Source organism: Schistocerca gregaria, chromosome 7, assembly GCF_023897955.1.
Source record: "Schistocerca gregaria isolate iqSchGreg1 chromosome 7, iqSchGreg1.2, whole genome shotgun sequence".
In the NCBI taxonomy this organism is placed as follows: Eukaryota; Metazoa; Arthropoda; class Insecta; order Orthoptera; family Acrididae; genus Schistocerca; species Schistocerca gregaria.
The window spans coordinates 138,735,513-138,759,268 of record NC_064926.1 but is presented as its reverse complement, the minus strand read 5'-3'; the positions used below and the strand labels follow the sequence as shown (position 1 = coordinate 138,759,268).

Here is a 23,756-nt window from a genome sequence, read left to right as displayed (position 1 = left end):
ATGTCTTTTTTCCTCTCATGATTGATCCGAGAAAGAAGTAATCAGACAAGCACCCTTCTCTCTTCCTTTGACATTTCCAGTTTGTTATGCATTGTGAGAATATCTGTTCATATATGCGTGACATCATCCAGAAAATGTTGGAGTGCCTCATGGATAACCATTTTCTCATCTACAGTGCCAGGTGGCATACTTGTCTGTGGTTCTCACTCCATGGGAAAAGGAGAGAACAGACACAAAACTCAGAGCTCGGAAAAAAACAAGCAATCCACAAGCAGGTGTAATATGCCCAGGCTGCCACTTAGTCATCACACCATAGTGAATTCTACTGCTTGGTTGCTGTTGGAGGAACAGCTGTCTCTACTTTCATCAGATTTCACTTGGTATTGAATGGGCAGAGGACAGCAATGACTCATTACACAGTGGAATGGAACAGCTGATATCAGATTTCTGACACTAAATTGTTTCAGCATATTGTAGATTTCACCCAGTCTGGGCTTCCAGGTAAGTGTATCTGATTCAGGTATGCTTTCACAATAGCCTCTCAGCTATCCAACAAATAAGTTTAGTAAACTTGTCTCCATTGGAATATCAGAATAGCATGACAGCACTTATGGGAGATAGGTATCAACGAATGTAACCCTCAAGCAGTCGGACAGCTTAAAATGGATGATATACATACTACTGACGCCGACAAAGTTATGGTCTTTGCTGGTTTAGAGCATGTTCGTCAGTTCCTGCTTCTGTAACTTGGAGGTGGACAGTAGTGGGGGTGTCAACATCATAACAGATGTTCATGTAGGCAGTGCGACCTGGCGGTCAAAATGCTAACAGTCACAGGTCTGATACTGGTACATGAGACTGGCTGTGATCCTCAGTGGCTCACTAGCGTTGCTTTGTAGGGTTTCCACAAGGGTGTTTTGACCATGGTTACTTAACCAGTGTTGGTGCATTACTAATGTGGTGCTGAGTATTTGTTCTGTTAGTTGTTTACTTCTGGTTCAAGAGGGTGCCACTCAGCCACTTCAGTGCATAGTCTTCAGGATACTAACAATGAAGTGAAATAAAAAATATGGATTAAAAGAATTTATTTGAAGAGTAGGGTACACAAAATTAAAATAAGTAAGCAGTCAGCATCTTGGAAAATGGATAACATAGTTCTTCTACACGAGAAACATTCACACATGCACATCTCACACACACATGACTACTGTCTCTGGCCACAGAGGCCAGACTGTGAGTGTCTGCACATGATGGGGGAAGTGATGTTGAGTGGTGGGGCTAAGAAAGAGGCTGGGGTGGGGAGGAGGAGGGATAGCAGGGAAGGCGTGGGGTATGGTAAAATGCTGCTTGCGGGAGCAAACGGACATCGTAGGCACAGGTTAGGACAGCTAGAGGAATTCAGTTGTTTGGGAGGGGGGGGGGGAGGCAGAAAAGGATTGAAGTAGAGGAGGTAAAGAAGACTGTAGCTGCGTTGGTGGAATAGAAGGCTGTGGAGTGCAGGAATGGGAGCAGGGAAGGGGGATATGTTGGTTAAGGACTGGGACTAACGAAGGTCAAGGCCAAGTGGGTTACAGGAATTTAGGATATATTCCAGTGAGTTCCTAACTGTGCAGTTCAGAAAAGCTGGTGTTTGTAGAAAGGATCCAGATGGTGCAGGCTCCCTCCCACAACCATACAAAATACAGAACCAAACTACAGACACATACCTTCCCTCGAAAAACCTCGGCCCCACGGAAGTACCAGTTCTTTCCAGCAACCCTACTTTTTGCCCCGGTTCCAAATTCAGCCGGACTTTTAAAGACTTCTCTCTTTCTCCCAGTCTCTACAGTGTAAACACTTTTACCAACCATACCAATACTTTACTCCTAATCCAACCGTGATCCACCCTCACTACCCCCCCCCCACCCCCACCCCCTCATAAAAAAAAAAAAAAATAAATAAATAAATACCCCCGATTACAGAATTTTTTAAACTCACAGCTTGCCTCACCATCATTCCTCAATATGGAAGCTAACTTTACATCTGCAGAAAGAACCACAATGCACCACCGAAAAACTGATCCCAACCTTATAATCCTACCTGCTGACAAAGGCTCCACCACTATGGGCCTGAACCTCAGGGATTGCCTGGCAGAAGGACTCTGTTTGCTGTCGGATGCATAAACTTACAAACCCAGTCACAGTGACCCCGTTCCATAAATCCAGCACGATCTCCACTCTCTCCTCAAATCATTAGAACCATCCCAGGACACCTTCCAGAGTGTATCTCTTTTCTCACCCCTACCACTCCCCACACTCCTATCTTTTATATGCTTCCTGAAGTCCATAAACCCAACCACACAGGGTGTCTCATTGTTTCCAGTTACTATGCCCCCACTGACAGAATCTCTGCTCTTGTAGATCAATACCTTCAGTGTATTATCTGTAACTTATCCTCCTACATAAGACACCAACCCCCAACTTTCCACAGTTCTTGTTGCTGATTCCAAATCTGCTGCAACCCCCTTGGTCACCATGACCAACTGTATCCTCGCCCACAGTTACTTCAGCTTTGAAGGCATCACCTATGAACAAATCTGCCCCCATGGGGTCAGCATTCATTTGCTGGGTACGGGCTTGGCGACCCTGGGGTTCCTGAGCTGGGGACTGGTAAGCGCCGCCAGTCCTCTGTCACCGTAAGCTCTGGGCATACTTCAACGACCACCGTGTGGTGCGGCGGTGGAATGTTGTGTGTCTCAGGTAGTGGGGATCTTGGCTTGGCCGCCCGGATCATGAGGATGGAATAAACCTCTATAAACAACCCCTCAATCTGAAGGTGTGCTATGCGCCGATGAGATGCATGGCTCTTGAGGTGGAACAGTCATTAGCGGGCAACCTCTGGGGAACCTGCCGCACCTCAGTTGTATAAGGCTTACCTAGGCACGTGGGGCTCCGTCCAGGTGGACTTCTAGTTCCCTAGCTGCTCATGGCACCGAGATGGATCCTTTGAAATCCTCTTTTCCTCCTCCCAACGGAAAGGGTGGCCTGCTGGAGGGTTCTAACACCCAGTCTCTGAAGAGGGCTCGTGCAGTCAGTCCCCCTGACAGCAGCACATCTTTGACAAGTGAAGTCTTTAGTAACGGAATGCATTCTGGTACTCAGAATGTGTTTCTCATTGTGAAACGGAAGGACGGTAGTTTTGAGAAGGTTTCGCCCTTCTATATACAGAAGGGTCTGGAGGGCATCTGTGGCTCCTTAAAATCAGTGAATCGTCTGCGTAATGGGACCTTGCTCGTGGAAACTTCCACTTTCCAGCAAGCCACTAACCTGCAACCTACCAAATGCCATAGACACTGAACTGCACAGCACCTTGAATTATAGCAAAGGTAGCAAAGGTGTTGTGACATGCCGGGATCTAGTCAACATTCCCAAAGATGAACTGCAACGTGAGTGGGCTCCGGAAGGTATCGTTGATGTTCAACGTATCATGAAGAGGGTTGATGGCAATCTTGTGAAATCCGACTCTTTTATTCTGACCTTCAGTAGTACGAAACTTCCAGAACATATTAAAGCTGGCTTCCTTCGCCTTAGTGTGCGCCCTTATTTCCCGTCAACTATGCGCTGTTTTAAATGCCAGCGTTTTGGGCATACCACCTTGGGTGTAAAGGCGAAGCGGCTTATGGCAACTGTGGTAAGGCTGCTCATGAAGGAGTTGGTTGCTCGTCTCCAGCCAGATGTATTAATTGCTCTGCGAACCACCCTGTTTGGAGTAGGGACTGCCGAATATTTTTAGAGGAACGCAAAGCCCAGGAAATAAAAACAACCAAGCGTATCCCCTACGGTGAGGCCAAGAAGATCTATAAGTCGATGCAACCTCCCACATTTGCTACATCTTTCGCATCCCTGGTTCAGAAGCCTACTCCAAAAGTCGATGCCTCAACGCAGACCGAAGTGGTGAATGTAGGCACTAACACCTGCAGCTGTCAGTGCACTTGCAACGCAGCCAGTGTTTCAGAGCCGGTAGCCCCTACTCGAACGGCAGACAAGGGTACAGTGGCGAACTTGGGCCAGCCCCTGTCGCCTCCAACAGCTGAGGCTGTTCCCAAGCCCAGTGCGCCAATTACCACTCCCACATCAGCTCCCCCAAAGCCCACAAAACCACAGAAAGCTCCTGTGCAGCAGCAACACCGGGTCAAATCCCGTGGTAAACCGTCTGACCATGCGGCTGTTGTTTTACGTGTGGCTTCATCTGACTCTTCCCCAGAGTTGATGGAATACGACGTATGTGTGGGGCAATCATCTCGTCCCACACCTGCCCCTCCACCTACTGCGGTCTCCCCGCCCTGTCGGAGAGACAGGATGAAGGTGCTACCCCCAACATAGATGGCTCCCATACTTCAGTGGAACTTGCAAGGGTTCATGACGCATGTGGAAGAACTTCGTCTCCTCTCTCAGGGTAGACCACTGTGTCTCTGTCTCCAGGGGACTTACTTCTATCCCTCATACTCCCCTGAGCTGCGAGGCTATACACTCCACAAAAAGGACGACCTGTGTGGAGAGAGAGCTAGAGTAGGTGTAGGTATTTTCGTCAGGACGGACTACCACTCCTCGCCTCTCTCACTTATGACGACTTTACAGGCTGTCGCTGTGTCTGTGCAAGTACGTCATCCATTGACTGTCTGTCCATTTTACTTGCCCCCACATGACACACTTGATGAAGTGGCCCTCACTGATCTTCTTACACAGCTCCCCCAACCATTCATTATTTGTGGTGATTTTAATGCCCACAATGTGCTTTGGGGCTCTGCAATTACCTGCAATTGAGAGGCTTCTCCTGTCATCCTGTGCCTACTTGCTCAATGGAGGACAGAGTACTCATTTCTGCACAGCAACTGGGTCGTTCTGTGCCATTGATCTCTCGCTTTGCTCTCCAGCTCTTGCCGCCAGTGCTCACTGGGAAGTGGTCGCTGACTTGCATGGCAGTGATCATTTCCCCATCTGGATTCACCTGCCAGATGGTGTGGGCCCCGAAAGGAGACCACCACGATGGGTGCTCAGTGGAGCTGACTGGACACTTTATAGCCAGTTGGCCCAATTCGAACACTGTGTGACTGTTGAGGTGTGGGTGGATCATATTACCGAAACGGTCCACCACGCCGCTGCAGCATCCATTCCACAGTCCAGTGGCCCCCAGAAGAGGCCACCTGTGCCTTGGTGGAGTGCCGAATGCTGCTCTGCAATCAAGACCAGGCGTGCGGCTCTGCGTCGGTTCAAGTCTCGGCCGACTGCTGAGAATCTTGCAGTATTTCGGGTGGCGAGGGCAAGGTGTCGCCGCATTATTCGCGAGAGCAAGAAGAGATGATGGCAACAGTTCCTGAATACCATTAATCGTTCCACCAAAAGTTCCATTGTGTGGGAGACCATCAGGAGAATTTCTGGCAGAGGAGGGAGGTGCCCCATAGCTGCTGTAATGAATAACTGCACTCTCCACACGGATCCGCGAGACATTGCCCAGACTATTGCAGCGTATTTTGCCACAGTTTCTGCAACAACCAGTCAGGATCCAGGTGTCCAGCGCCATTGCTGAGAGATGTAGTCTGGACTTCCAGTCCACCTCTCATGAAGTTTACAACTGCCTATTTTCTATGTGGGAGCTGGATTCTGCATTGTCTGGAGCTCGTGACATCCCCTGGTCACGACAGGATCCATTACAGTATGCTATGGCACCTCAAAATGCACAACAAATAAATCCTCCTCGCACTTTATAATGCCATAGTAAGCCACTTTTTAATGCGTTGGGTCACTTTCCTGACGCGTGGCATGAGGCAGTTTTAATCCCTTTTTTAAAACCTGGGAAAGACCGCACGAGCCCAAGTAGCTACCGTAGTGTTGCCCTGACTAGTTGCATAGGGAAGACCTTGGAGCGGATGGTCAACCGCCGCCTTGTCTGGATGTTAGAATCCCGGCAACTCCTTAGTCGCTTTCAGTGTGGGTTCAGGAGGTTTCGTTCCACCTTCGATAACTTTGCCCTCCTGGAGGCGGCTATACAACAAGCTTTCCTATGCTGTCATCACCTTCTGGGTGTCTTTTTCGACATTGAGAAGGCCTACGATACCACTTGGAGGCGTCTCATACTGGGGCAACTTCACGAATGGGGTGTTTGTGGTTGTCTTCCTCTTTTTATTCAGTCTTTCCTCTCGCCACGATATTTTAGATACCGAATTGGTGATGTCCTGTCTGATCGCTTTGCGCAGGAGAACGGTGTCCCTCAGGGCAGCGTTTTAAGTGTGACTCTCTTTGCCGTCGCTATTAATAGCATTACGTCCATAGTGAAAAGTCCTGCCCAGTGTTCTTTGTTTGTGGATGATTTCTCTTTGTTTTGCTCTTCTTCAAGCCTTGCAACGACAACTTGCCAGTTGCAACTTACGATTAGACGTTTGGATGACTGGGCGCGGAAGAGTGGTTTTAAGTTTTCCACCAAGAAGTCTGTATGTGTTCTTTTTAACCGTTCTCGTTCGATTTTAACCTTTCCTGAGTTGCGGATGAGGGACACTGTTCTTACTTTTAAAGACACGGTGAGGTTTCTGGGGCTCATTTTTGACTCGAAGCTCACGTGGTTACCTCATCTTAAAGACCTGAAATGGCGGTCACTTAAGGCTTTAAGTATTTTCAAATGTCTTAGCCACAGTACATGGGGAGCTGACAGGACTTGTCTGCTCCAGTTTTACAGGGAGTTTGTGCGATCTCGGCTCGATTATGGGTGCACGGTGTATGGGTGTGCGAGGCCTTCTTACTTAAAGATGTTGGACGTTGTGCACCATGAAGGGCTTCGGTTGGCCACTGGGGCGTTCCGAACTAGCCCCATATCAAGCCTCTGTGCAGAGGCTGGTGAACCGCCACTTCCTATGCGGCGACGGCTACTTACAGTGCGCCAGGCGTATAAAACTTTGTCCACACCATACACCCCTGCATGCCATGCCGTTGCTCAGCCTCCTCTGGCACAGTTATTTCATAACCGGCAATGTGCGATGCAGCTCTATGGGATTCGTACACAGGATTGCCTCTCTGCGATGTCTATGGCTGGTCTTCGTGTTTTGCGTCGCAGTTGGAGCAGATCTCCACCTTGGCTCCTCGGGAGACCCGAACTTATTTTAGATTTGACTAATTTTAAAAAAGATCGCACACCAGATTTTACATTCCAATCTCTGTTTTTTGACATTTTAGATGTGCATCACGGTTTCACTGTCGTGTACACTGATGGCTCCAAACAGGAGAATTTCCTTGGCTGTTCTGTAGTGTTCCCTGATCAAGTTACCCGGATTCGCCTCCCTGCTGAATATACCATTTTACAGCGGAGCTCCACGCGATCCTGAAGGCACTGGAGCAGATGAATCGTGTTCGGGGCGATTGATTTCTTCTCTGCTTCGATTCTCTTAGTGCCTTACAATCACTGCAGAACCTGTACACGACTGAGGATATGGTCCAGCTGATACATAACCAACTGTACTTGCTCCAACGGCGGGGTACAGAAGTATCCTAATTCTGGGTGCCTGGTCATGTCGGCATCTGGTACAATGAACAGGCCGATCAGGCTCCCAAGGATTCCTGCAGAGAGCAGGATGTGGTCCACTGTCCTATTCCCTTGCGGTCAGTCATCGCTGCTCTCCACAGGAAGTGCATGAAGTGGGAGGACGAATGGCTGGCGGTGACGGCCAATAAACTGCGGTTGATAAAGTCAACCACTCGGCCGTGGCGTTCCTCCTGCCGTTTGCTCAGGCGGGAGGAGGTGGCCCTCACACGTCTTCGGATTGGGCACTGCCCTCTCACACATAGCTTTTTATTACGGCGGGAGGATCCACCGTTTTATGATGCTTGTGGTGCGCACATCTCTGTCCAGCACATTTTAACAGACTGCATTTTATACCGTGATGCACGGGTAGAAGCACAAGTTTATGGGGATTTGCCTTCTGTTTTAGCTAATGATGAGACGTGTGTGTCTAGGGTTTTTAAGTTTTGTGATGTGTCTGGACTCTGGCCTAAAATTTTAGGCTGTAGGTTTTAGTGTATTGCAGAGTGGCTGACTCCTCCCCTTTCTTCCTTGCGGTCAGCCAGCCACTTCCATCTGCTACATTGTTTTAGCTTCCTCTATCATTTTCTTCCTGTGTTGTCCATGTTTTACTGCTGACACTCTGCTTCATCCCACACTTTGGTGTGGGTGAGCACATGTTTTTCAACGATTGTTACCCATGTTTTCTGTTCCGTTTTATATTCCTGTTCTGAGATTTTTCTTTATACCCGTCTCACTAAGTTACTGAACGGGCGCTGAAGACCTTGCTGTAGTGTGCCCAAAACCCCTCTACTACTACTACTACTACTACTACTACTACTATGAACAAATCTGTGTTACACCAGTGAGCACCAGCATGTCACCATTCTGTGCCAACCTATTAATGTGCCATCAGAAGGAACCATTACTAACCACCCGGTATCCTGAAGCCTTCACTTGTTTCAGATTGATTGATAACTTCTTCGTCTTGATGTGGATGGAAGGAGAGGGCACCCTACCCATATTCCTCCAGAACCTCAGCACCTTCTCTCCCATACACTTCACTTAGTCCTTCTCAACCCAACAAGGCACCTTCCCCATTGTTGACCTCCACCTCAAAGGTGGCTACATAAGTACCTCCGTCCATATCAGATCTGTCAACCATCAGCAATCCCTCCACTTCAATAGCTGCCATCCATTTCATACCAAGAAGTCTGTTCCATACAGTGTAGCCACCTAAAGACATTGCATCTCCAGTGATGAGCAGTCCCTCTCAAAATATACCAAGTATCTCTCTCAGACCTCCATAGAATGAAATTACCTTCCCAACCTTGGTACAGAAACAGAGCTCGCATGCCTTATTACTCCAGTTGTGCATCACCTCCCAAAGTCTCACTGCTTGGCCACAAAGGAGAACCCTCCTCGTGACTCAGTATCACACAAGACTGGAGCAACTGAATCACATTTTCCACTATTGTTTCGGCTACCTCTTGTCGTGCCCTGGAATGAGGAATATCCTACCCACTATCCTTCTCACTTTTCCCATGGTGGTATTCTGTCACCCACTGAACGTACATGATATCCTCATCAATCCCTACTCCATCCCTGCTCCTAACCTCTTGCCTCATGGCTCATATCCCTGTAACAGACCTAAATGCAAGACCTGTTCCACTACCACTTACTCAATCCACTCACAAGCATCACCTATTCATCAAAGGCAGGGCCATCTGTGAAACCAGTCATGTGATTTATAAGTTAAACTGTATTCTACATGGGCATAACAACCAACAAGATGTCTGTCCACATCAGTGGTCACAGCTGAATTATGGCCATGAGACAGCTGGACCACACAGTTACTGAACATGCTGCTCAACACAGTGTTCTTCAGTGGCTGCTTCACTGTCTGCACCATCTTGATCATTCCTACCAACACCAGCCTTTCTGAAAAGCTCAAGTGGGAACTCTCCCTGCAGTATATCTTATGTTTCTGTAAGCCCCTTAGCCTGAACCTTCTTTAGTTGTCCTTCACTCACTCTTATCCCCTTCCCTGCTCCCACTCCATCACTACACAGTCTTCTACTCCAGCGACACACCCACAGTGTTTTTCTCCTCCTCTAATTCTCTCCTTTTTTGCTCCCCCTCCCCCCCCCCCCCTTCCCTGCCCCCCAACCTCCTGGGTGCACCTAACTGCACTACCCTGTCACTGTTTGCTCTCAGAAGCAGCACATAATCGTCTCCCACCCCTAACCTGCTAGCCCTCCCTGTCCCCATCCCAGCCTCCTCCTTATCCCCACCACCCAAATTTCTTCTTCCATCATGCACAGTTGCTCATAGTCCAGCCTCGGTGGCTAGGAGCAATGCTGATGTGTGTGAGTGCTGCCTGCATGAATGTATATGTGTTGTGTACTTCTGAAGAAGGCCTTTTGTCGAAAGTTCACATGTTTAGCAGTCTTTTTGTTGTTCCTGTCTGTGACTTACCATCTCCTCGACATGGTGAATAGCAGTCTATCCTTTTCATAATATTACCATTATTCCATCCTGGGTTTTCCATTGTTTGAGATTATTTTGGTCATTATGTATTCCTAATATTGCATTTAAGAAAACTATGAACAAGAAATTCACTGATACTTACAAATTATACTTTGAATTGGGAAGTTTTAATATTTTGGGCAGAAACTTCTCTTTTTGTAAGCAAAACAGTATTAAAATAATATTTTTAACATATTTAACATATTAAATTAACATATTAAATTAAATTAACATATAAATCGTAGAGGGAGACCGAGAGATGAGTACACTGAGCAGATTCAGAAGGATGTAGGTTGCAGTAGGTACTGGGAGATGAAGCAGCTTGCACAGGATAGAGTAGCATGGAGAGCTGCATCAAACCAGTCTCAGGACTGAAGACAACAACAACAACAACAACAACAACAACATTAAATTTTTTAGTTTAACTCAGTAAGAGTCAACGGGATTAATGTGTATTGCCTGTGTATCCTCTGTAGTTATGCTAACAACTATGTGTAGGCTAACTGAGAAACACGCCCAGAGTATTATACTGAGTTTGGTGTAAAATTCTTACCTAGCTTAAACCATATTTCATTTTTCTCTAGTAACTGACCAAACAAAATACATTATTTCTCATAGAAGAACTGCCTCCTAATACATCATGCATTGTAATGTCATATGACAGAATATTTTTGAGTATGTGAAATGGAAGACTTAATGAAGTGGCATCATTTTGAAATGTTACCCAAAGGGTCACCTTTTGAGTTCCTTGGACAAGTCCAGGCCTGTCTAATATTGAAGTGAACTGAAGACATGTATCCACCTCATTTCTGTAATATTTTAAGCTTATTGAAGAACTTTACTACAAAGCTGTTCATGAGTATATGCATTGCTATTTCTGTATTCATAGACATTTGTATTTCAAATATGGAACCTGGGAATAATTTGCATTTCATATTGATCTCTAATAATGCAGTGCGATACACAAAAGCTAACTTTTACTGCCACAAGGTATTCTTCATTATTCATTAAACCCTTCATTTTACTTTAAACTGAAAATGTTTTGCTATTTGAAAAATTATGTAAGGTCTGGGCTACATGAAATATGAGCAGTAGTTACTCAGATAAGTGGACTGCTTCAGATGACACTCAGGTAAGCGGATTGCCTCAGATGTTGAGATATGATTTGTGAGTTGGCTGACCAATCAAAGAAGAAGAAAAATACCAGATGCCTCAGATGTTAAAATATCAGAATCCTCAGATATTAAGATCTGATATGGAGTTGCCTGACCAATCTAAGAAGGGGAAATACCAGAACCAGTCAACTGAAAAAATGGTCACCACACTGGTAAAACTACTATTAACTATTGTTAATGCATAGGAAAATAGAGCACTTTACTCACAAATTTCTCATTGTCTGTTGTGCTGGCTGTGTTCTGCCAGTATCAGAAATGAAAATATGTAAAACAGAATACCCATATCCATTTTGCTCTCTGACATCTGAGATTGTTGAAGGATGACGAATTTAGTTTTGCATGACCATTAAATTCAAAGAACCCTGCCTGTTACTTTCATATATGGTATTGAAGCTCACTTAGAGTATCAACAATCCAGAACACGGCCTACCCTTGAATTATAACAATTCAGCTGTGACTCCTCACCACACAGCATGCACATGGCCACAAAATCTTTCTTGTCCTCAGTGATCAGTCACACTCCAGAAAAGAAGCTATAAATCAGTTTCCCACTAGCCACATGTAAATTAAGGATCCAGATCAAACAGTTAATTGCAGAGAACAACTTACTATATACACTGATGATTCAAAGCATTATGACCACTGCCTACTATGAGATTAAATACAGCCAGGTGTTGTTGCGGATACATAATATGGCAAAGAAAGTGTACAAGTGGAGCAAAGACAAATTGGAATCATATGGGCCACAAATGGAAAAATCCACAGACATCTCCAAAGTGCCAAACTGGTCAGCTCTTTGCTTGCCACTATCATGAGTATTTGTGGAAAGGGTGGAAGAATAGTGATACCAAGAGTAAGTATCAGGATGTTGGATGTCCACACCTCATCACAGAATGTGGAGGTTGGAGGCTTGCCCTGTTTGTAAAGGAGGATAGTCAGGGATCTGATGACACAGTACAGTATTAGTGCAAGCATAAATGTTTTGGATCCCACCATTCAGCACACTTTGCTGAACCTGGACTCCACAGCAGATGACTTGCAAATGTTTCCATGTTGACTGATGACATTGTCAGTTACAATTGTAGTGGCACAGGATCATCGAGATTGGAGTGTGGATCAGTGAAAATGCGTGACCTGGTGAACAAATCACTTTCCTTGTTACATCATGTTGACAGTCATGTGCGGGTATGTAGTCATTCAAGTGAACAGCTGCACGCAATGGACTCTGCATCACTGATGCAGGCTGGTGGGAGTCAGTACCATACTATGGTGGACATTCACTCTGGTTTTTGTGGAACCTATAGTAGTAACTGAAGGCACTGTGAAAGCTGAGGAGTGTGTGTACATTATTGTAGACCTCCTGCATCCATTAATGCTTGATGTCTTTCCCAACAGCGGTGAATCTTTTAGTTTGTGTTGCAGGACAAGAATTACACTGCAGTGAGGAACATGGTGGTGTACTCACATTGATGCCACTACCAACAAATTAGCCTGATTTGAACATGGTGGAACACATCTAGGGCTGTAACAGTCTCCAGCTTTGTGTCCACAAACCACTAGCCTGTAATTTACAGGCATTGTGGGACCTTTTTGTAGACATCTGGAGTTTTATTTTAAATCATCAGTTATATCAGTAAACAGTCACAGTACCTCTTCAGAGTACAACAAAATTTTGCTGAAATGTGACATTTGTTTTCCTTCTTCATTAGGAGTAGCTAAGAAATTGTTCTAGAATCTTGATTAACTAGCTTGCTTCTACTCTGTAGGAGAATGTTCATCCCAGTGATGCTTAGCATCCAATACAGCGGACAGATGTTAATGGTTGCTTCAGTCTGGGCACTCTGTACTGGTGGCACAGACAGCTGTCATGCTGAAAGATCTCATCATGGCTGGAAAAGACATCAAGCATGCTGGGATGCATGAGGTCCATAATAATGTGTACTCAATCTACAAGTGTTACAGTGCTTTCAGTTACTACCACTAGTTCCATAGAAGTCCAGGTAAATGCACGCCATAGAATATTACTGCCTCCCACCAGCCTTCATTTATGGTTTAGTGCATGTTTCACAAAGCTGTTCCCTTGTATCAACAAGTACCCAGATAAAACATCAACATGATGTAAGAAGAAATGTGATTCACTCAACCAGATGACCAATTTCCACTGATCCATGCTCCAATGTCAATGATCCTGTGCCCACTACAGTTGTAACTGACAGTGTCGTTGGTCAACATGGGAGCACTTATGAGAGTCGTGCTTACACCAAATCTGTACTGTGTAATCAGGTCTCCCACAGATCTCTGCTTATCCTGCTTTACAAATAGGACAAGTCTCCACATTCTATGATGAGGTGTAGACATCCAACATCTCAATGCTTTCTCGTGATTTCACTATCCTTTCACCACTTTCTACAGATACTCACGATAGTGACAAGCCAACAGCTGATCAGTTAGACATTTTAAAGTTGTCTGTGGATTTTCTTTTTTGCGGCCTGGATGATTCCCATTCATCTCTACTCTGCTTGTCACATTCTTTACCATAACGTGTGTCCGCAACACAGGCCATATTTAATCTCATAGTGGTCAGTGGCCATAATGCTTTGAATCATCGGTATATATACTAAATGGTTCTAAGCAGTTCATGGCCTGTGCGAAACTGATTTAGAGCTGCTCCGCTGGAGTGTGAGTGATTATTGTGGATGACAAATGTGGCCAAGTGCATGTTTTATGGTGAGGAGTCACAGTTGAAGTGTTAGGGCCCAAGAGTAGGCATTGTCTTGCAAGTTGTTCATAATGTAATTGAGCTTTACTGGCAAGTACGAAAGTAATACACAGTGTTATTTGCATTCAACAGTTGTGCAAAACTAAATTATTCATCCTTCAACCATTTCCAGACTCAGAGACCAAATCAGGCATGTTTATTTTGTTTTACATGTGTCGATTTCTAGCGTTAGTTTGCCACTCAGTTTTCCGCAGATAAAGTCTGAAGAATTCATTTACTGACTGAATTCATGGGTTTTGGTGTAGTCATATATGCATTCCTCATGGCTCTCAAACAATAGATATTTGAATATCGTCATACCTCATGTAGTTTGTTCAAATAATATCCTGTGCAAATCCGGTAGAGAAGTTTGATTAGAGATGCACTTTCTCTCTCCAAAAGCAACACACAGTGATATCATTGTGTTCAGCACTAGAAATGTAATCCATGATAATTATGTGGTAGACACAGCAGTCAAACAAAATATAATTTTGATTGAATATGCCACCCTCTTGCATTCTGTGGTATCATTGTGGAGAGCGATAATTACGAAAAGTCACAGAATATAGGGGATAGAAATGCCTGAGAACCAGCTCTCATTGGTTAACTAACTGCCTAACAGCTGTATATTTCCTGTCAGTCACTCAAATTAAATGAGATAACACTAGCACTTCCCCATATAGGGCACTCCACCAAGAAGAGCCATTAGTATTGGATGCCTGTTGTGTTCCATTGTTAGGAAATGACGTTAGTATTCTAGGAGCATGTGTCATGTGTTGGAATGGACAATGACACTGTCTCCGAGGAAACAAGTCTTTTACCAAAACAGTCAGAAAGACAAACACATTATCTATCTGGGCATTAATGCCTTTAGATATTAATGATTAATGTTTTAGACATTTCGAATTAGTGTTATTTTATTTTCCTTATACTTTGATCCTTAATTTTTACTGCAGTTACATATTTTCATTGTTTGTACTGAAAATTTTAAAAGTTGTTAGGATGATAGTAAAGCCTGCTGTTAAATGCCCTAAACATAAAAGCTCATCAATCCTTTATGGTCTAATCAGTCCTGTAGTAATGCACAACCATTTAGTTGTGAGCATTCTTTAACATTTTTCTGTCTGCGTATGAACTACTGTGGACCTCTCATCGTAGCAAGTGTCCTCTGCTTTGGTAAATGTGTCATGCAATGATGCAGGTTTCCTTGTTCATGTTATCTGATGACTTCAAATTGGTTGCTTATATGTGCAACGCATAACAAAACTCATTTAATTATTCATTAATAAGCCCAAACTTCACCATCTTTGACCAGGAACTCATAACTCAAAAGTTTGACATGGTAGACATACTCCTTATGTTAGCTGTAGAAATATGCCAAGTGTTAGAAGCAGTACTTTAAGATGTAGGCAAAGAGATAAAAGAAGTGATGTATTCAGTGGAGACCTTAATCATCCAACAATCAATTAAGAGAATCAAAGTTTTGCTAGTTGTGGGCTTGATAAGACACCCTGTGGAACAGTACTAAATGCCTTCTTTAAAGAGTATCTCACTAATAATGGAAATGTATTGCACTAAATGGCAACAAATGGACCTGACCTCTTTGGGTATGTCCACATTGAAATTGGTTTTGGTGACTGTGACTTGGTTGTGGCAACAACGATAACTGAAGCACAAAGTAAAACTACAATGAGCAAAATGATGTATATGTTCAGTAAACTAGATAAAAATCAGAAGTGTCATATCTCAGTGAGGAACCTGAAACTTGTAACACAGGGCAGGAGTATGTAAAGGAACTACAGCTCAAGTTTAAAAGAATAACTGGCCATGCAGTAGATAGGTATGTATGCAGTAGAACTGTCCATAATGGGAGATATACTCCATGATATATAGACATTGTGAAGAAACTTCTAAAGAAACAGAGATTACTGCATTATAGGTGCAAAACAAAACATAGCACCAGAGAGAGAGAGAGAGAGAGAGAGAGAGAGAGAGAGAGAGAGAGAGAGAGAGAGAGAGAGAGAGATTTGCTGAATGAAATGTGTTTGCCTGTCAAGAGAGCAGTGCATGAAGCCTGTAATGACTACCATAGCAAAAATATAGTCACATGATCTTTCACAAAACTCAACGAAATTAAGGCTGTTAGTGGCACCAAAGGTGGTGCCCAGTTCCTAGTGAATGAAACAGGAACTGAAATTGAAATTGAGGGTAGCAAAGCAAAAGCTGAAATGCATAACTCTGTTTTCAAATGTACCTTTACAAAGAAAACCCAAGGAAATTGCTCTCGTTCAATCCTTGCACCACTGAAAGGATGAGTGAAATAAGTATTAGTGTCAGTGATTGAAATCTTTAAAATTGGACAAAGCTCCAGGGTATGATAGAAGCCCTATAAGCCTCTGTACTGATTTTCAGTTGAGTTAGCCCATCTTCTAACTATACTCTGTTGTTTACCTCTTGGAAAAAAACAAAAACAAAAAAAGTGCCTAGTAGTTTGAAGAAAAAAGCACAGGTCACACATGTCTACAAGAAGGGTAGAAGTAGTGATTCACAAAACTGCCATCGTATATCTTAGACATTGATTTGTTATAGAATCTTACAACATAATCTAATCTGATCTCAATCATAATAAGGTATCTTGACAGAATGAACTCCTTCATGCCACCCAGCATGATCAAGTGAATCTCTGCTCACATCAAGGCAGTCAGGTAGATGCAGTGTTTCTTGATTTCTGAAAAGCATTTGACTCAGTACCACACTTGCACTTACTGCCAGAAGTACAATCATATGGCATCTCAAGTATAGTGTGTGACTAATGGAAGACTTTTTGGTAAGAAGGACGCAGCAATTTGTCTTCGATGGAGAGTCTTCGACAGATGTTGAAGTAAATCCAGGTGTGCCCAGGGATGTTTGTTGGGACACCTGCTGTTCATGTTTCATATTAATGACCATGTGGACAATATTAATAATAACCTCAGACTTTTTGCAAATGATGCAGACATCTGCAATGAAGTACTACATGAAAGAAGTTACATAAGCATATAAATATTAAGTCAGCTGTTGATAAGATTTCAAAGTCGTGCAGATATTGTCAACCTTTTAAATGCTCAGAAATGTAAAATTGTGCACTTCACAAAATGAAAAAATTTAGTATCCTAAGACTATAATATCAGTGAGTCACTGTTGGAATCGGCCGACTTATACATATACCTGGGTGTAACCCACTGTGTTGATGTGAAATGGGATGATTACTTAGGTTCAGTCATTGGTAAAGCAGGTGGTACACTCGATTTATTGGTACAATACTGGAGAACTGCAATCAGTTTGCTAAGGAGCTTCCATGCAAGTCACTTGGGCAACCCATTCTAGAATACTGCTCAAGTGTGGGGACCTGTACCAAATGGGACAAATGGGGGATACTGAACATACACAGAGGGGGGCTGTTCTTTTGAGGGAGTTTGGGAAAAAAATGTTGTAAATTATATTTGGGACAAGAGGAAAAAAATGTAATTTATATGAATGGAGGGAATAGACAGTTGAATCATAAGAGTAGAATGTATAGAACAATGTATGGCAGCAGCAGTCTGCAAAACTTCCTCTTTTTTTTGTCAGCATACTTTTCTGTCCATACTGTTACTGAAAAATATGCACAATAATCAACTATTGAAAAATAATGACAACTGAGAAGCTAAGAAATTGTGTATTTGATGTTTGTAGCTTCATTTTGTAATTTGTTCCTGATCTAATTTCTGTATCTGTAAATCTTGTACCAGTGGGCTTGTCACGATGTTAAGTCTTTTGAGTGAATCTACAGAGTCCGGATCAAATTTACATATTGAGCACTATGTTTAGGCACCAAATAATCTTGTTCCATGATTGGTAAGCTATCTTGAGTTTATTTGAAAGTTAAGATTATTTAAAAAGATAGAATAGATGATATTCTTTTGATTTGAAATTAAAGGAGACAAAATGGCTGGACCTTCAGGAGGAAAAATTACAGTACTGCTAGTAGTCAAATATAAAATCACAAAAAAACCTATTCTAGCTTTCAGAATTATAAGTTATTCCTTGTGGAAGTAAGAAAGAGACTTACGAGAAGGTTAAAAGGAGGGGCAGGTCATGCAGAGCTCAGCATAAGATGGTCTAATAGGAAAGAACTAATAGTTTGGCACACTAGGACAGTTTTTGGTACATTTATTTGTTCTTGTCACCAATAATACACTTTTGCCTACTGGGGGTAAATACGGACAAGCCATTCTGTTTTCTTGCAGTTTTAATTTTTTTCAATAAATTGTCGTTTTGATACATCTTAATTTGTGTTAATGAGGTAGGAGATAACAAAAGGTTTAACAGAAGATTCTAAATTATGTCAAGGCATTTTATCTCAGTTGTTTGTTTTAACATACCTCTAATTACAATGTTTGTTTGTCAAATTATAATAGTAATTCTTTACTCAACAGCTTCACAGCAGTTTGCAGTTGAAAGCATTGAATTGAAAACACGAACAGCAACACACCTTCAATGAACTTGATATTTGTTAGTTTGCTAGGTGGGTGACATCGCTGAAAAGATCATTATAATCATAGCATGTGGACATCTTTGTGGGATATTCCATGTGTTAAATAATCCAAATAACAGAACTAAGCAAGATGATTTATTGTGGTAGAATCTTTCAGTGATAACTGCATTTGGTATTACTTATTGTGACTCTTAGTTGACTTCTTACAATGTTGGATGTTGCATGATTTAAGTAACTTGCATGGTAATAAATAAGAAAAAAAAGCTCCATTATTTTTTAATTTTTTTTAAATCACTAAATATGCATGGGATGTTCTCTGGAAATCTAGCTGCTTAACTTAACCAAGCAAGTGTTGGCTGCAATGAGTCTGTTGCGCATCCTCACAAGTAACGTATATCAAGATGTGTGTTTATGTTACTACGTATTGTCATAGCAACATGTTAAAAACTTTTGCATGGACAAAAAAACATGATGAAAGTCACCAAAATTATTCTATCTACACCTGCTTCGTACTCTGTGAGCCACTGTACAGTACGTGATGGAGGTACCTTGTACTAGTATGTATCGTTTCCCTTCCATTTAATATTAATGACTGTGTCAAGCAGCACACTACTAAAGCTGTATTTGGGATTGTTTCTCCTACTCATCTGCTTTATTTTACATTTTTCTACATTTAGAATGAGCTGACACTCATGACACCAAGCAGAACTTGTGTCTAATCCTCCTACAGTCATTCAATTTCCTGTACACCACTGCTTTGAAAGCAAGCAAGCACAGACTGCGGTTCACACATTCCATCAGATCATTTACGTATATATAGATCAGTAGTGGTCCTAATACATATCCCTGGGGCACTCCTGGTGGTATCCTTGCCTCTGATGAACACTGTGTTCTGTTATGTAAGAAGTATTTGACCTGCTTGTGTATCTGGGAACCTATTCTTTTGTTCATACTTTCATTATCAGTCTGCAGTGGGGCGCCATGTGAAACACTTTCGGAAATCTAGGAGTGTAGAATCTGCTTGTTGCCATGTAGTTTGCAGAATATCATGTAAAAAAGGGCAACCTGAGTTTAGCACAAGTGATGATTTCTAAACCCATGCTTATTTGTGGGCAGAAGCTTTTCTGTCCCAGGGAAATTTGTTGTATTTGAATTGCAGATGTTGTTGTTGTTGTTGTTGTTGTCTTCAGTCCTGAGACTGGTTTGATGCAGCTCTCCATGCTACTCTATCCTGTGCAAGCTGCTTCATCTCCCAGTACCTACTGCAACCTACATCCTTCTGAATCTGCTTAGTGTACTGATCTCTCGGTCTCCCTCTACGATTTTTACCCTCCACGCTGCCCTCCAATGCTAAATTTGTGATCCCTTGATGCCTCAAAACATGTCCTACCAACCGATCCCTTCTTCTAGTCAAGTTGTGCCACAAACTTCTCTTCTCCCCAATCCTATTCAATACCTCCTCATTAGTTACGTGAATTGCAGATATGTTCAAGAATTCTGCAGTAAACTGATGTTAAGGGTATTGCTTGGTAATTTTACAAGTCCATTCTCTTACCCTCCTGTCACCTTCACTTTTTTCCAGTTCCTTGCGACTATGTTATGTGTGAGGAATTTAATGCAAGCTAATTAAGGGACCAATGCCATAGAGTACTTTTCTGGTAGTTGGAAAAAATCCACTAGAAGATGACTTTCTTTTAAAAGTATAATAGAATGTAATTTTCTACAAATTTGTAATTTTGTTTTTATTAATGTAAAAACCAACACCAGCCACAAATTCCAAGATGAGCACTGGCCTGCAGCATTTTAAGAAGTGGCCATGAAAGCTTCAACAATTTTATAATGTAAAAATACATTAAATATTTGTTCTCTTTGTCAGTAATTACCCACCATTAAATGCACAAGCATATGATGACATTAAGAAAGTGAATTTCAGGTAATAAGGTTTTATGCATTTTTATAGTAGCTGTTTTCCTGTGTTAAGTATCATATGTCTGTACTTGACTGTGTGCTGTTGCCTGATCTTGATTGAGTAATAATTTAGTTGTATCTACTTTCATTCTAGAGATGTCAGTTAATCCGTGGCATTGTGATGAAAAACCACAGTTTCAGAGCTGACTTACATGTTATTTAAACTGCCACAGAAATCCACTAAAATTTTTAGGATTATATCATTTGCAGCACAGTCCATTGTCAAAGTTTCTTATAGATTAAAACTGTGGGCTGAATCAGAGTTTATAACTGTTACAATTTGTTTCTTGGGCAATGTTCTTAACCAACTGAGCTAACCGGGAATGACTCACAACCCATCCCCACAGCTGTAGTTCTGCCAGTACAACTCACTTATACTTTCCAAACTTCACATAAGCTTTGCTGCATGTATTGCTTAACTAGTATTACTAGAAGAAAAGATATGATTGATATTCGACTCAACCACAGGTTAGGGGTTTTGGAATAAATCTTTCACTCAGAAGCAGAGTGTGAAATGTTTTGAAACTATCTGGCAGATCAAAGCAGTACACAGTCTGCTGCAGAGTGAAATATTTGTTATGAAAACAATCCCTGTCAAAAAGCAGTTTAGATAAACCATTAAATAAAATGTGGAGATTTAGTTGATATTCTTAACATTTTTTTCAACTAAATTGTCTTGGGAAGCACTTTCTCTGTAATATCTTACTGAAAAAAGAAAAAGAATGGAAAGAAAGCTTTATTTGCATAGAACACTGAGCTATCCGAGTTTGTGGGTTTTTGTGCCAATAATATGATAATACAAATGATTTGATGCATTTCTTTTACACACATACACACACACACACACACACACACACACACACACACATATATATATATATATGTATATATATATTAAAAACAAAGATTCCAAGACTTACCAAGCGGGAAAGCGCCGGCAGACAGGCACATGAACAAAACACACACACACACACACACACACACACACACACACACACACACAGAATTACTAGCTTTCGCAACCGATGGTTGCTTCTTCAGGAAGGAGAGGGAAAGACGAAAGGATGTGGGTTTTAAGGGAGAGGGTAAGGAGTCATTCCAATCCCGGGAGCGGAAAGACTTCCCTTAGGGGAAAAAAAGGACAGGTGTACACTCGCACACTCACACACACACACACACACACACACACATATCCATCCGCACATACACAGACACAAGCAGACATGTCTGCTTGAGTCTGTGTATGTGCGGATGGATGTGTGTGTGTGTGTGCGAGTGTACACCTGTCCTTTTTTTCCCCTAAGGGAAGTCTTTCCGCTCCCGGGATTGGAATGACTCCTTATCCTTACCCTCTCCCTTAAAACCCACATCCTTTCGTCTTTCCCTCTCCTTCCTGAAGAAGCAACCATCGGTTGCGAAAGCTAGTAATTCTGTGTGTGTGTGTGTGTGTGTGTGTGTGTGTGTGTGTGTGTGTGTTTTGTTCATGTGCCTGTCTGCCGGTGCTTTCCCGCTTGGTAAGTCTTGGAATATATATATATATATATATATATATATATATATATATATATATATATATATATATAGAGAGAGAGAGAGAGAGAGAGAGAGAGAGAGAGAGAGATAAATAAATTACCTTTTATATTTATATAAATTCTTGTACAAAGACGAGAGACAGATATTAAAATAGTTGATAGTCATTGGAAGCACTAACTCTTTTTTTATAATTTTCTCAGACTTGGTGACCTTTCTGTATTAATTGTTATAATTTCCTTTTCAGACTGGCTTCAACGTTACACAAAACATCATTTTACAAGGCTAAAATATTACCTGCAAATAACACACTGTCTGAAGAAAATGGTGAGTAACCCTGAGAACAATTCTAACATTATAAATGATCAGACTAGATGTCTGATAAATCTAATTATATCAAAAAATTAAATTTAGATGGGTCAGTCAACCATAAAGTGGTTGATAAGCTATCGTTGCACTTTGTGAAGCAAGAGACTCATAATAGGTACTGGGAAGAGAAAATCTGTAACCTTCCCTTATTAAAATCATATAGATACCCTGGGAAAAGAAAATCTTTAACCTTCCCTTATTGAAATCATATAGATACCCTGGGAAAAGAAAATCTTTAACCTTTCCATTTTAAAGTCTTAGAGATGACGATTAACAGGTACTTACGTCAGAAATCTCTTTTCATACCAAAATCCTTTGAGTTGTGAATCAACAAATTTTATTCTTGATAGGAAACTCAAGTTCAGTGGTACATAAGTTCCACAATCATATTCTCATCATCTGAGAATATTTTAATCATTTAACAATCAATTGTGAAAATTATTGTTGTATATGCAGTGAGCATGGAAAAACAGTCCTGAGAAACATTACTGAATGCCTTTGCTGAAAGCTACTTAGCATAGATAGTTCAGACGCCCAGTTATGATGGAAATATGTTGGATCTAATGCCAACAAATAGACCTGTCCTCTTTGAAGGTGTCCACATTGAAATTGATATCAGTGACCATGAGGCAGTTGTAGCAACTATGGTTGCCAAAGTACAATGAGCAACTGAAACGGCTAGAAGGGTTTATATGCTCATCAAACTAGATAAAGAGACATTTGGGTCTAGAGAGGAGCATTCAGAACTGTGGCTCAGGTTTAAAAGAACAGTTGGCCATGCACTAAATAGAAATGTACATAGTAGAACAGTTCATAATGGGAGAATTCTCGCTATTGTATACAGCCATTGTAAATAAATTTCTAAAGAAACAGAAGCTACTGCAGAATAGGTGTAATTCAAAGCATAAGACCAGCAATAGAGAGATACTGAATGAAACATGTTTGGTTGTCAAGAGGGCATTGTGTGAAGCCTTAAGTGACTGTTGTAGCAAAATATTATCTAAAGATCTTTCACACATTTTTTTATAAAGGCTGTTAATGGTACTGAAGTTAATGCCCATACACTCATGGATGAGATAGGAACATGAATTGAGGTTACTAAAGCAAAAGCAGCAATGCTGAAGTCTGCTTTGAACTGTTCTTTTACAAAGGAAAATCCAGTAGTATTGTCCCAATTTAATTCCCGAGACACTACAAAGATACAGATTAGATTGTTATTGCCATTGATATTGAGAAACAATGGAAATCACTGAAACTGGACAAAGCTCACCCTTGAGCTCCTCTTTTTAATTGTAACTTACTATAAATTCCTTGAAGAGAAAACTGTGTCCCATACTTGGAAGAAAGCAGAGGTCACAACTGTGTACAAGGAAAGTAGCAGAAGTGA

At 42.0% G+C, this 23,756-nt stretch overlaps 1 protein-coding gene across 1 annotated transcript in view; it reads left to right on the top strand.

Annotated features, from left to right (window-relative positions):
* Positions 1–489: 489 nt before the first annotated feature.
* LOC126282206 (uncharacterized) overlaps positions 490–23,756 on the top strand; it is a 129,041-nt gene continuing 105,774 nt past the window's right edge. The window contains exons 1-2 of the mRNA XM_049981752.1: positions 490–501; positions 22,248–22,327. The gene's annotated coding sequence lies outside the window, so the exon portion shown is untranslated. The remainder of the gene's footprint in view (positions 502–22,247; positions 22,328–23,756) is intronic.